This window comes from Sphaerodactylus townsendi, linkage group LG04 (assembly GCF_021028975.2).
Source record: "Sphaerodactylus townsendi isolate TG3544 linkage group LG04, MPM_Stown_v2.3, whole genome shotgun sequence".
NCBI lineage: Eukaryota > Metazoa > Chordata > Lepidosauria > Squamata > Sphaerodactylidae > Sphaerodactylus > Sphaerodactylus townsendi.
In genome coordinates this window covers 45,596,337-45,608,473 of record NC_059428.1, presented here as the reverse complement: position 1 = coordinate 45,608,473, position 12,137 = coordinate 45,596,337, and positions in this window count along the sequence as shown.

Genomic DNA, 12,137 nt, shown 5'->3' with positions numbered 1-12,137 from the left:
AAAACATTTCATACTGTTAGGCTTGCATTTCAGATTAGCAAATATTGATCTGCAACTGGTCACATAAAGCTGGATTTTAAAGTAATTATTGAAAAAAAACAGTCTTCTCTTTTATGCCAAGACTTTGGATATTGCAGACATAGTATAGTGTAGTGGTTAAGAGTGATGGACTCTAATTTGGAGAACTGTATTTGATTCCTCACATCTTCACATGAAGCCTTCTGGGTGACCTTGGGCCAGTCTCAGATCTTTCAAAACTTTCTCAACCCATGCAGAAGCAGGCAATGGCAAACCACCTCCAAACATGTCTTGCCTTGAAAACATGACTACAGGGTGGTCATACAGCTGTGATTTGATAGCAGGGTTGGACAAGAAAGCAGCTCCCCTTACTGAATAAAGAGCCAAGCCAAGTTCAGTACAGAGATTGGCCCCAACTCTGGTCTTCCACTCCATAGGTCTTGATTAAATACAGCCAGACCCCAATTTTGTTCAAAGGTACAATAAAGGAACAGACCACTATGGCCCAAAATACAATGGTCACAAAGAGGCGGACAGAAGCAAGGAGTAAAACCTTACACCCAACATGGCTAAAGTGCATAAAAGTTCATTAAACATTCATATTGCTCATAGCCCTCATTTCTTCTTCCCTTTATGGAAATGAGCAAGTCCGCCTGGATTAAAAAAATAGTAACAAAAAGACATCCTTTTTTTTTTGCCGTATATAATTTTTTTCCCAAAGGGACTGGCTGATATTCAAAGACTTGAACAGAAACTTGGCTGCCGAAAGATATAGACAAAACCTGCTAAATCAAATTAACTTTTCCCCTCTTGCTATTATTAATTTATAAATCCTGCTTATTATGTTCTGTGGACTAGCAGAATAAAATGCCCCAAGAGCCTCTTTCTGGGAATGAAACTATTAAAATAAGCAATCCATAATGAACTTGTTGTAATTGGATTATTTGTTCAAGATCCTGTGGGTCTTTTAGTGACTTTATCAAGAGTAGGTAAAGCTGATTTCTCTCTACTACATTAAGCATATTGGTTCTCTGAGATGACATGGCTCCTGAAAAGGGTGCTAGTCATACTCTCTGTTTGTGTGTGTGTGTGTGTGTTTGTGTGTGTGTGTGTGTGTGTGTGTGTGTGTGTGTGTGTGTGTGTGTGTGTGTGTGTATAAAAATACAAAGGACATGCTGTTCTTTCTCATACTGTGTGTTAACTGTCTTCTGACAATGATGGTGTGATGTGCATTGTATTCCTTTGAAGCAAAAAGTATCCAAGGCCAATCAACTCCCTTTTTTTCCTAACATCAAATTTCTAATTTTTTTCTGGTTTTGAAACTTTCTAGTTTAAGAAGTATATCTGCAGACCTCACAGGACCTAACTAGATGGTATGGCAGCCATAGGTCTGACCCATGGCTGCTGTCTCCATTTTAAAGAACAATTTGGCCATTTAAAATTCTGGAATGTTGCTCTCTGGTTTTGACTTGTTGGACAGTGGGCAATAGAGGGACTGAAACAGAAAGAGACGAGTATGACTCATCAACAGCAAATATATGCATGGCAAGTATTTTGCTAAAGCAAAATATTTTCTGCTGAACATAATCATCCTCATTGGCCTTTTGTATTTCAGCCAAAATTGGATATCCAATAATTATACTATATTACTGGCTTTGGAAAGGCTTTCTGATTCTATGTAACCACATCTGGCTGCCTGGATATTCCATTACTGAGAGCTAAGTACACTGTATTATAGAAAAAACACTTTATATCTGCTGTTGGCACAAAAGTAAGGGGGCTTAAGGGAACAGAGGCACAAAAATTGTAGCTTATACAGTATGTAGGAAGTAGCTGGTCAATCCACATTTGATTTTTTTTTGTGATGGTTCTCACCAGTACTGAGTATCAGCATGTGGAACAGCTCCCCTAAGTCCTGATCTTGGTGGGCCAGACTGCCCCACTCAGCCAAAGAGAGATCAACCCACAGGAACAGTTTAGCAGGGATCTGCATAAGTAGGGGAGAAATAGTGGAAATTGACACATCTGTCCCAGTCAACTCATGGTGACCCCAGTAAGCAGGTTTTAAGCCAAGCGAGAAGCAAGGTGGTTTGCCATTGCCTTCCTCTGCAGAGAGTACCTTAGTGTTTTCCCTTCCAAGAACTGACCCCTGCTTAGCTTCCGAGAGCAGACAAGATCAGGCTAAACCATACTGCATTCTCTTCCTATATATGGATTCTGGCACTTTAAAAGGGGAGAGAAAGCACTGGCCTACCTACTACACAGTGGACAGAAATAAAGGTTTTGCTTTTATTAATTGAAGGACTAATTAATTTTTAAAAGGGCATTTAACTTGTTACTCTGATGCTTAAAGCATTTTGTTTTCTGTCTGATCATGCTCTGAATCAGAACTCAGTTGGGCCAGAAAATTTCTGGGTCGGATGGATGGGAATTTAAATGCATACATGGTAAGAAAAAGTAAAGGGCAGGGTTTTACTAGCATACTCCCCCATCCATCACTGGAGGGCTACCAGGAAGAAAGGGCAAAGTTTACTTCAACATTAATACATACCTCTTCTGCTTGCTTGGTAAGTGAAACATTTTAATTGCCTATAGAACAGGGACAGTTTCTGCGATCTGCCTGAATATTTGCGAGGAAAACGCTTTTGGGAAAAAAGTGCCATTCCATATCATTTAGCAGAACAGTTGTATTTAAGAAGCCATTTGCTTCTGAGACCAGTGGAAACTACTGATTAGTTTCCTAGTATTTAATTTCAATATTAAAGAAATAATACATTTTGATATGATACAGGATTCACCTCTAAATGCAACTGTTTTTCACACCAAATCTTCCCATGTGATTGTGTAACAATCTTGCTTTGTCTTTTGAATGCCTGGATCATAACAATCTGGATGTCCTAATCCCATCACAAATTTGTGTGTGTAAAGTGCCATCAAGTCACAGCTGACATGGTAATCCAGTAGGGTTTTCAAGGCAAGAGGCTTTGACATTGCTTTTCGCTGCACAGTGACCCTGGTATTCCTTGGTGTTTTCCCATCCAAGCCTCAGTCAGGGCCAGCCCTGCTTAGCTTCTGAAATCTGATGAGATTAGGCTAGCCTGAGCCATTTAGGTCAGGACTTGCCACAAATGCAGAAATATAATTTAAATAACTTATCCAAACTGTACATGTGCATTCTCACTCTGTTTCTCTATCCCCATTCTGTACCCTTTACCTAATTATATGTACTGAAAAAATATATTTTTTTTAAAAAAAAGTGACAAAATGGAGCAATGCCCTCCCCCTGCCCCTTATCTCTGGCCTTATATATTTTGCCTAGTTTACTTATTGTTCATTGAGCCCTGATAACAAATGCTTTAACTTGACCATCTCAGTGGATCCTATGTCTTTCCTTTATCCATTTGCCCAATACACCTAACAGGGGGGAAAGTTTGCAAAAAGGCTTGTTTCCATGGGCATGTTAGTCTGAGTGGGTGGAGAAGTTGGGTACCTTCATGGCTCTCATGTCTAGATAAGGCTTGTCTCCCTGGGATATCTCAAAGTCAAACATGATAGTTTGGGTTTATATTTTCTCAAACTACCACCTGGGAACTGAAGTTCAATTCTGAACATGTGCTAGCATGAATGGCTACTATGATGATCAGATACAAAAGCAACACATCCATATCTGTTCACTTCCTTCAACAGCAATCATTAGGTAAGCGGAGGCAAGCTGATTTTTCTGTGTTTCTGTCCCCTCCCTTCCAACTGGTGATACTTGGATAGTAACATTAACTTATTTTTCATGGCTATTGTCATGATGACTGAGATAATATACATAAAATGCTCTGAAGTATAATACAACTGCCAACTATTATTGTTCAGTCATAATAAAATATGAGCTAACTAAACAATTAGGAATAAAGACAATAAAATTGTGTCTCAGGACCCCCCAGTTCCTGGAACAATAAATGCAAATGAAGATGAAAATGTATATAGACTGAGATTAATCTGAATACATCAATACTTGAGGATTTCAAAAAAGTCAATTTACAGAACAAGAAATGCCAGCTGCAAAATAAATCTTTGCCAGTTTCTTTATCTTGTGAGAGCTCTGATTTAAGCTTGATTTAGCCAGCACTAATTAGACAAAAATGTTGTCTTCTTTTAGAGACAAAAACGTTCTTTATTGTATGTAACTTACTGTTATCTGAGATGAACACTATAGCCCCCTGCCAAGCCCTGATAAACATTTAAATGTCATTGATAAATGGCAATTGGAGATTTAAAACTGTAATTTCTAAGCACATGATAACATTTTTAGTTGGAAATTCTGTCACGTGCAATTGTTTGATTGAAAAATTATGCACTAAACAATGCAACTTATGTGACTGATTATTGCCACAGGTATGCTTTTGCAACAGACTGACCTGGCAACATTTGAGTGTGTTCTATCTCAGCAAATTCTTTCTGAATTACATCTGAAACACAACAGTGCAAGCTATTCAGATTTCAGCAAGTTCCAATTCACTGTAATATTCCAAACAGTTCAAAAAACAGTATTACAAAGCTACCAATAAAAATTATCTTTCCACCACTTGTAAATTGTACATCTTAAATCCAGGGATGTACGAATATGCACATTTGCTTTGGTGGTGTATTGTAGCATGAACCTTTTCATTCCGTTCATTTTTGTTGAATGTGGTCCCAAATTCTTTGAATCTTGTTATGTCCCCAGAGAAGCTCTTATTATTTTCTTTATTACGCATCAGTTTCCCTATATTACAATGGGTTTAGTTCCTTGTATAGTCTTCTAAGGGAGGGAATTTTAGTGGACCCTGTCCCTTAAAGAAATCTCACTAGAGGCAGTCTTCCTGTTATTACCCAGTAATCCGCCTGTTTAGCTTAGTCAGTAAGTGCCTAGGGTAGTTGGAAGGCTGCAATATATGTTACATTCAAGGTGTATAGAGATAGCATAAAGTTAAGGTGTACAGAAAGTAGAATCCAGATAAAGGACACTCAAGGAACCCAGAAGAAACACAAAGTGGACTTTCTTGGAAGCAGTCAAAGAAAGGACAAAAGTCCCAAGCTTCAAACTTCAAGCTTCAAGCAAGTACTTTATTTTAGTCAGACCCTGGGAGGAGTTAGGGGCTCAATTCTTCTAAGGCTTCCAGGGGTAGGGAACCTGCGGCTCTCCAGATGTTCAGGAACTACAATTCCCATCAGCCCCTACCAGCTTGGCCAATTGGCCATTCTGACAGAGGCTGATGGGAATTGTAGTTCCTGAACATCTGGAGAGCCGCAGGTTCCCTACCCCTGTATCTAAGCAATAAACCTTGTTTTTGAACTGTCACACCTTGCTTGTGTGTCTCCCACTCTGTTCCACCAAAGAACAGAACACTTTAGATTGTTTTACTTGTGGGACAGAACACATCTCCTTTGCCATTTTATGTCAGTTTTATAGCAGTCTTACAGTATGCAGTGGGTACAAATACCAATCAACAGTTGTACAAATAAAAAAATTTGGTCCCAAAAAATTTAGTGCAAACAAAAAAACGCACAAAAAATAAGACTCTCAAAACTCATCGGTTTAAGGGAAAAGCAAAAATCAAAGGGGGCATTTTAGAGCCCAGTAAGGCTGCAAAATTTGTTTTTAATTATTTTCTTTTGGCTCCAGTAACAAACTGGTAGAGTTCATATTTCAAATGTAAAAGTTCTATTGAAGCCAAAGTACAGATGCAAATGTTTGTCACTTGAGCAGTTTGTCACCACTGATACATCTTTATTATCCTTTTTTTCTTGATTACAGGTTTTACATACATGGCTAATAATGGCCATGATTATTACAATGGGTGATCCCCGCCCTTATGAATTACATGTATATTTGTAAAGTAACAGATGGTTGGAAACAAAAGGTGCAAGAACATTTGGACCTCAACGTGTTGGCCATATCTGCTATTCCTACTAGCTGTGTACTTTTCCAGCATCAGTCTAGCAAAACAGGTTGAAAAGATCTTACAATGCTATCTTTAATTATACAAAATTTGGCTGCAAACAAGCAGTGTAAATATAATCTCAATTACACTAGAGAAAAGTAAAAAAGAAAAATAGTAACCATGTAAACCTACAGCCTTTTTAGTTGGCTTCCAAGCATTTGCCAAATTCCTACACAATTCCTACAGCAGAGCAGTGTCCATAAATAACTTATAGATCCCTAATATCCGTGGAGCACTTTAGTCAAAGTATGGCTGTTAGTTGCAATGTGATTTTCTTTGCACACCCCAGTGGTCCCTCTATCCTGTTCCCTTGTAAAATTCCAGCCATGAAGTCTCATTGACATTGCCTAACCATAAATAGTGTTTACAAAGAGGTGGAACATCTCGCCTGAATTAATTTTCTTGTATTATCCACATGTTGCCATAGTAATCCTATAAATATAAAATACTGTATGCCATAACCATTGTGAAGATAATTGAAAGCACATGAGATCCACTGGAAGTGTATCAGATTAAATTGTAGCACTGTGATTTAACCTGATCGTGGATTGACGTCTCCTTTATGTGGATTTTGGTATCAGAATACTGCAAAAATGTTAATGATTTAGACCTTGTTATAATTTTAGATTGTCAGCTTGCTTCTTCTTTCCATAAGCCTTTGGAAATATTCTGCTTTGCAGTTGTCCTTTGGTTAAGTTATTGAAGACATTGTAGACAAAGTTGATGGTCAGGTCTGTGAAAGACCAAGACATCTTTAAAAAGGCAGTTTTCCTTCTTTTTCAGCTTCCATGGTAAATTGGATGTTTGGGTGGATGCTGTTAAGGTGGTCCAGAAAAACTCGGGGACATGAAAATTTATACCCCACTAAAACATTCCCTTCTCACTGGACACAGTGTGTAACACACTTCCCTCTGTGATACACCTCTGAAGATGCCAGCCACAGATGCAGGTGAAATGTTAGGAACAAGATCCACCAGACCACGGCCACACAGCCCGGAAAACCCACCACAACCAACCAATTGTTAAATTATTTGAATCCTACCACCAGAACCGGTTGTTAAAACCGGTTGTAGAGCCCCAAATCTACCCTCTCCCAAATACTGCTTCTAGCAGAAAGGAGCTTCAGGAGCTCCAACAATTGAAGACTAAAATAAGTGGGGAAATGAGAAAATCTGGCACTCTCTTTGTTAGCTGGAAATTTCCCATGAGATACAACCCAAAGTTGTAGTTTTATAGGTAGATAGAAAGAGCAAGGCTTTTTTCATAGGTTTTCTAATGGAGCTGAAAAATGTTGGCATTCTTGGTATCCTTGAATTCCGGTAGCGGTATGGTATTTAGATTCATGTTTTATTTGAGAATCCAAATTTACTAAGCTCTATTATAGAAGTTAAGGGTGGTGGTGGTGGTTCATGTAAATGTAACCCCCATGCCCAGAATGGGTTGAACCAGTAAGGGCGTGGAGACTCAGAGCAGCAGAAAGGCTGCAGAGCTCTTTGGAGAAGACAAGGCTACCAGACTCGGACCTTGATTTCTATAAGCCCTTAATGCCTTGTTAAGGGTTTCTTTTTGTGGTTGTAATGGGTGAGAGTTCTCCTGGAAACCTTCATCATGTTGCATCCTGTTCATCAAGCCCTTGGAGTCTTCAGGAGCCAACCCACTTGCAAAGAAGAATTGGACTTGGCAGTATCAGTAGACTGTAACTAGAAGGACTTGAAATGCAACCTGAACAGGACCTTGAATTGTAATGTTAAATGTTGATGTTTAATGTTATTTGTAAAGAGAAGTAAACTGTTTTGTTTAAATTTGGTTCTTTGCAACTCCTTCCAAGTACTGCCCCACAGAACCCACAAGCTGAGGTTACATAAGCTGTAACCTCAGGGTGCTTCAGGGTGCTTCAGGGGCGGCCCGGATTTGCGTGGTGGCTTGGCAGATGGGGTGCGCGCGGCCGGAGCGGTTGGCTTCTGTTTTTTCGGGCAGTTGGCGGCCAGATGACCTGGTCCTCCGCAGTAAAGACACAATCCCAGTCGGTGACGGCGCTCGGAGGTGGTCTCGGTAGGGGCGGCTGGGCTTGGCTTGGTGGTCGCAGTGGTGGGTTTTGGGCGTGGGCGGCCCCCGGCGCGAGCGTATTCCAAACGAGACGCCACCTGGGATCCCAATTCGATCCAATCAGCGATAGTGCGGGGGATCCGAATTAAAAACACCGTTTCACGCAACTTGCCGTCGACAGCATCCGAGAAGTATTCGCATTTCATGCGCTCAGGCCACTCAGGAGGGAGTCGAGCAGCCGCCGCACGAAATTCACGGGCAAATTCTGCAAACGAGCGGTTGCCTTGCTGAATAGATTTGATGGTGCGGATGGCTTCATTTTCAGCACCCGGATCTTGGAAGCGAGCCCTTAAGGCTTGGAGGAATGCGGGCACCGTGCGAGTATCTTCATCTTGCAGGTTCAAAAGAGTCACAAACCAGTCGGCTGCCGCCCCATCCAGGACTGAGCCGATGTCCCGTATTTTTTCGCGTTCAGACCGGTATAAATCGTCATAGTCCTCCATGTGGGCATCGAGTTGCAAGATGAAGTAGGGAAGTTTGGAAGCGGTCCCATCGAAACGGGCAGGTATTGGAGGTCTGTAGTATCCCCTCTCCACGGCCCTTGGCGCCCGCAGGGGCAGCGGTTGCGCAGGTTGAGCAGGTTGAGCAGGTTGAGGCAGCGGTTGCGCAGGGGGGGGTGGAATCGGTGGAGGTGGAGGTACCAACGCCGGTGCCGCTGGCGTTCCGGTGGGAGCCGGTCCTTGAAAGGTGGCAGGACCCAGCAGCGTCGCCCCTCTGGCGCCGGCTGTACCAGTGACAGCGTAGACTCCAACTTGGGTTGCCCGGGTCTGCTGCTTCTTCAGTTCCCTCTCCAAGGCCGCCAGCTCTCTCTCCTTGCGAGTCAAAGCATCCTGGTGCGCATGCAAAGCTGCTTTCTCTCGTCCCAATTTAGCCAGTTCGTCCCGTTGAACAGCTGCAGTAAGTTCACTTTGCGTACGCAAGGCCTGAACGCTTTCGCGTTGATGCTGTAAGTCCAGTTTGGAGTGTTCCAGGACTTTATCATGGACTGATAGATTCTGCGCATATTGCCGTTGCAGCGCGTCTTTGGCACGGTCCAATTCGAGTTGGATTTCTTGGCGCTGCTGTTCCCGGTCTCTTTGCAGGTTTTCACGCTCTTGAGCAGCTGCTCTCGTTCCTCTTCCCATAGCTGGCGTTCACGAGCCCAGGCTTCTTGGGCATCTCGCAGTCGGCCCACTTCCTCATCCCAGCTCTCTTTCGATGGGAGAGGGAATAGATCCGGATGGGAGTGCAGGCTCTCACCGGACTCCTCTTCATCTGAACGCAGGACGTCGTGCCCACCGGTGGCTCCACGGGGCATCTCAGATGCAGCCGCTGGTCCAGGATCTGGGGGTTCCGATCAGAAGACGGTGCGGATACCCCTCCCAATCCCCGGTATAGTCCCAGTGTCAACGGTGGTCTTCGGACGGGCCCCAGTGCTATGCCACGGTGGATCTTTGGGAGCATCACCAAAATACGAGTCCAGGAATCGTTCAATGGACTCCTGTGTTGCCGCATGAAAGGTGGTCAGGCCCGTCTCCTCCGTGACAGGTTGCATCTGGGGTTTGTAATCCATACGAAAACGGGTAGATATCCGATCCACAGGCGCTCGATCCATAGACAGCGCCCCAAACGACTCATGTAAGTCCCCATGGTCGTCTTCACGTCCCTCGTTCCAGCGGAGTAAGGGAAGACTCGTGCTGATACGAGGACGGGAAAGAGTCACCAGCGAGACCCGTTCTCCCGCCGGTTCCTCCAAATCCAGAAGGGAGAGCTCGGAGCCCTCTTTGGGGGCTACCGAACCTTCCACAGGAATATTCAACCTCTCCATGCCGAGACACCAGAGGTCCACTGCACTAGGTAGATAGATGAACGATTGATTCCTGCCACAATGTAAGGAATTCCATAGAAGCAGAAATAAAAGGCTTTTTGGGTGTAAAAGACCGTTTATTCAGACATCCTAGAAAGCTCACGTACACGCCGTGGCAGGAATAACATTTCCCGCCAGAAGCACAGGTTATAACTCTATCCATCCCATCCCCCTCCCGGCTTCCCATGGGAACGGAGGTCTCATCTCCCTCGCAGAGATAAGGTCTCCGCCGCAGAAGCTGGCCCATCGCCCGGGCTGTGGAATGTAGTCAAGGCCAGGCGGCTGACCCGCTCATCAACACCACTGAATCCTTTACACTTTCCGCACAGGCCCCCGGGCGCCCTCACGCCGGCAAGAATTCTGCCGGCGTGGGGGTGGAGGCTGTTCGCCCCAGCAGCCGTTACAGCAGCGCCGCCTGTGCGAACGGCGGCCTGGGGGCGGCGTTTTTACCATCCCCAGGCCGCCGTTTTTGGCCCGTGCGGAAACGGCCTAAGCTAGAGACACCAAAGTTGCAGCAGAGCTACTGATGGTCACCCAGAGAAGAATCACTGCCTCCTTCCCCCATTCCTCTTATTCCTTGGGAAACCTGCTAATGGGAGGAGCAAGGTTGTTGGACTCCACATTTGAAGTCAAACAACCCTGTAAAATAACTGCTGTGATGGGCAAATGGTGCACCTCCCCCTTGTATTCTCCTATTTGCTTGTAAAAATGTCTCATCCCTATTCTATAGGGGTTACCATCAGGCTCACATCACTTAATTTAAATAATGCTGCAGTATCAGATACATGATGAGACCATTAACTGGCCTTCCATTTAGAAAACATTTCAAGAGTGATTCAACTTTTAAAATGAATGATTCAAATTCTATGGGAAAGCAACTCAGTTGGCCCAGAATAATAGGCAAAGTTGCTGTGCTAGTGCATTTCCATACTGGCAAACATTTTGGTTTTGGAAATTGATTATGGATATGTTCATTGTGCTACAGATTTGTAAGGATACATAGAGACTTTCAGCACATGGAAAGGAAAACTATTCAGCTGAGGTTAACAGCATATGCAACAGTGTGCCATTTAATTAACCTTCAAGATTCATTTGAAAATGCCACCATTATAAATTTGTATTTGAAGGTCACAGATTCTAATCCTTGTGCTTGATGTTAGGCTGCTGTTGATGCATGTATTTAATTCTAAAATCAAGAGGTTAAAGCTTTGGCTGGGATCCACAGACTATAGCTGGACTACTAATCACATTAGGAAAAGATATGGTTTGCACAGAAAGGAAGAGAAATCAACATTTTTTTACAATCTGTTCCCTTTCAGTGGATAATACTTCTAATATATATTACATACATTAGCTATATATTGCCAGATAACAAAAGTGAGTCACATCTAAGATTCCATTCACAAGCCTCCTCCATAAAAACCTCAAAGGTTAGTCCCCAATTACCACTATACCATGCCATTCCATGCATTACCATACCCTACAATACCATAGCATTCCCTTCCCTTATTTTATTTGAATTGAAGACTGTTTCGGTGTGTAAGTCTGTAGTAAGTGCCATCAAGTTGCTGGCAACTCTGTAAATTAATGATCTCCAAAACATTCTATCATTAGCAGCCTTGCTCAAGTCTTACAAGCTGAGGGCCATGACTCCCTTGATTGAATCTTATGTTAGGTTTTCTGACTTCCTTGTTGCCTTCAACTTTTCCTAGAATTGCTGTCTTTTTCAGTGAGTTTTATATTGTGATCAAAGTATGATAGCCTCAGTTTAGTCATTTAAGCTTGATTTGATCTGGAACCCATTTATTAGTCTTTTTGACAGTGCCTGGTATCTATTTCCACACCTAACCCATGCTCTCTTTCTGTATGTATATGTGTGTGTTTAAATCTGCATGTGTATACATATATACAGCTCTAAAGAATAGTAATAAAATATTATTGCATACATTCCTACATTTCTGTTGTTTATTTTCCAAAGGAAAGGAAAGAGAGGGTATTCTTTACTTTTTGGAGAAGAACATTTTGGAGAAGAACATTTGCAAGAAATTTCAAATGTTCCCCATTGCTAATTTTGCAGTCTATGCAATCTACCCCCCCCCCGCCCCCATTATAAATGTTACTTTTAAAAATATATTATGAATGCAAATGACAACTTGAATTCTGTATTCCCTATGAAACTTACAAATATTCTG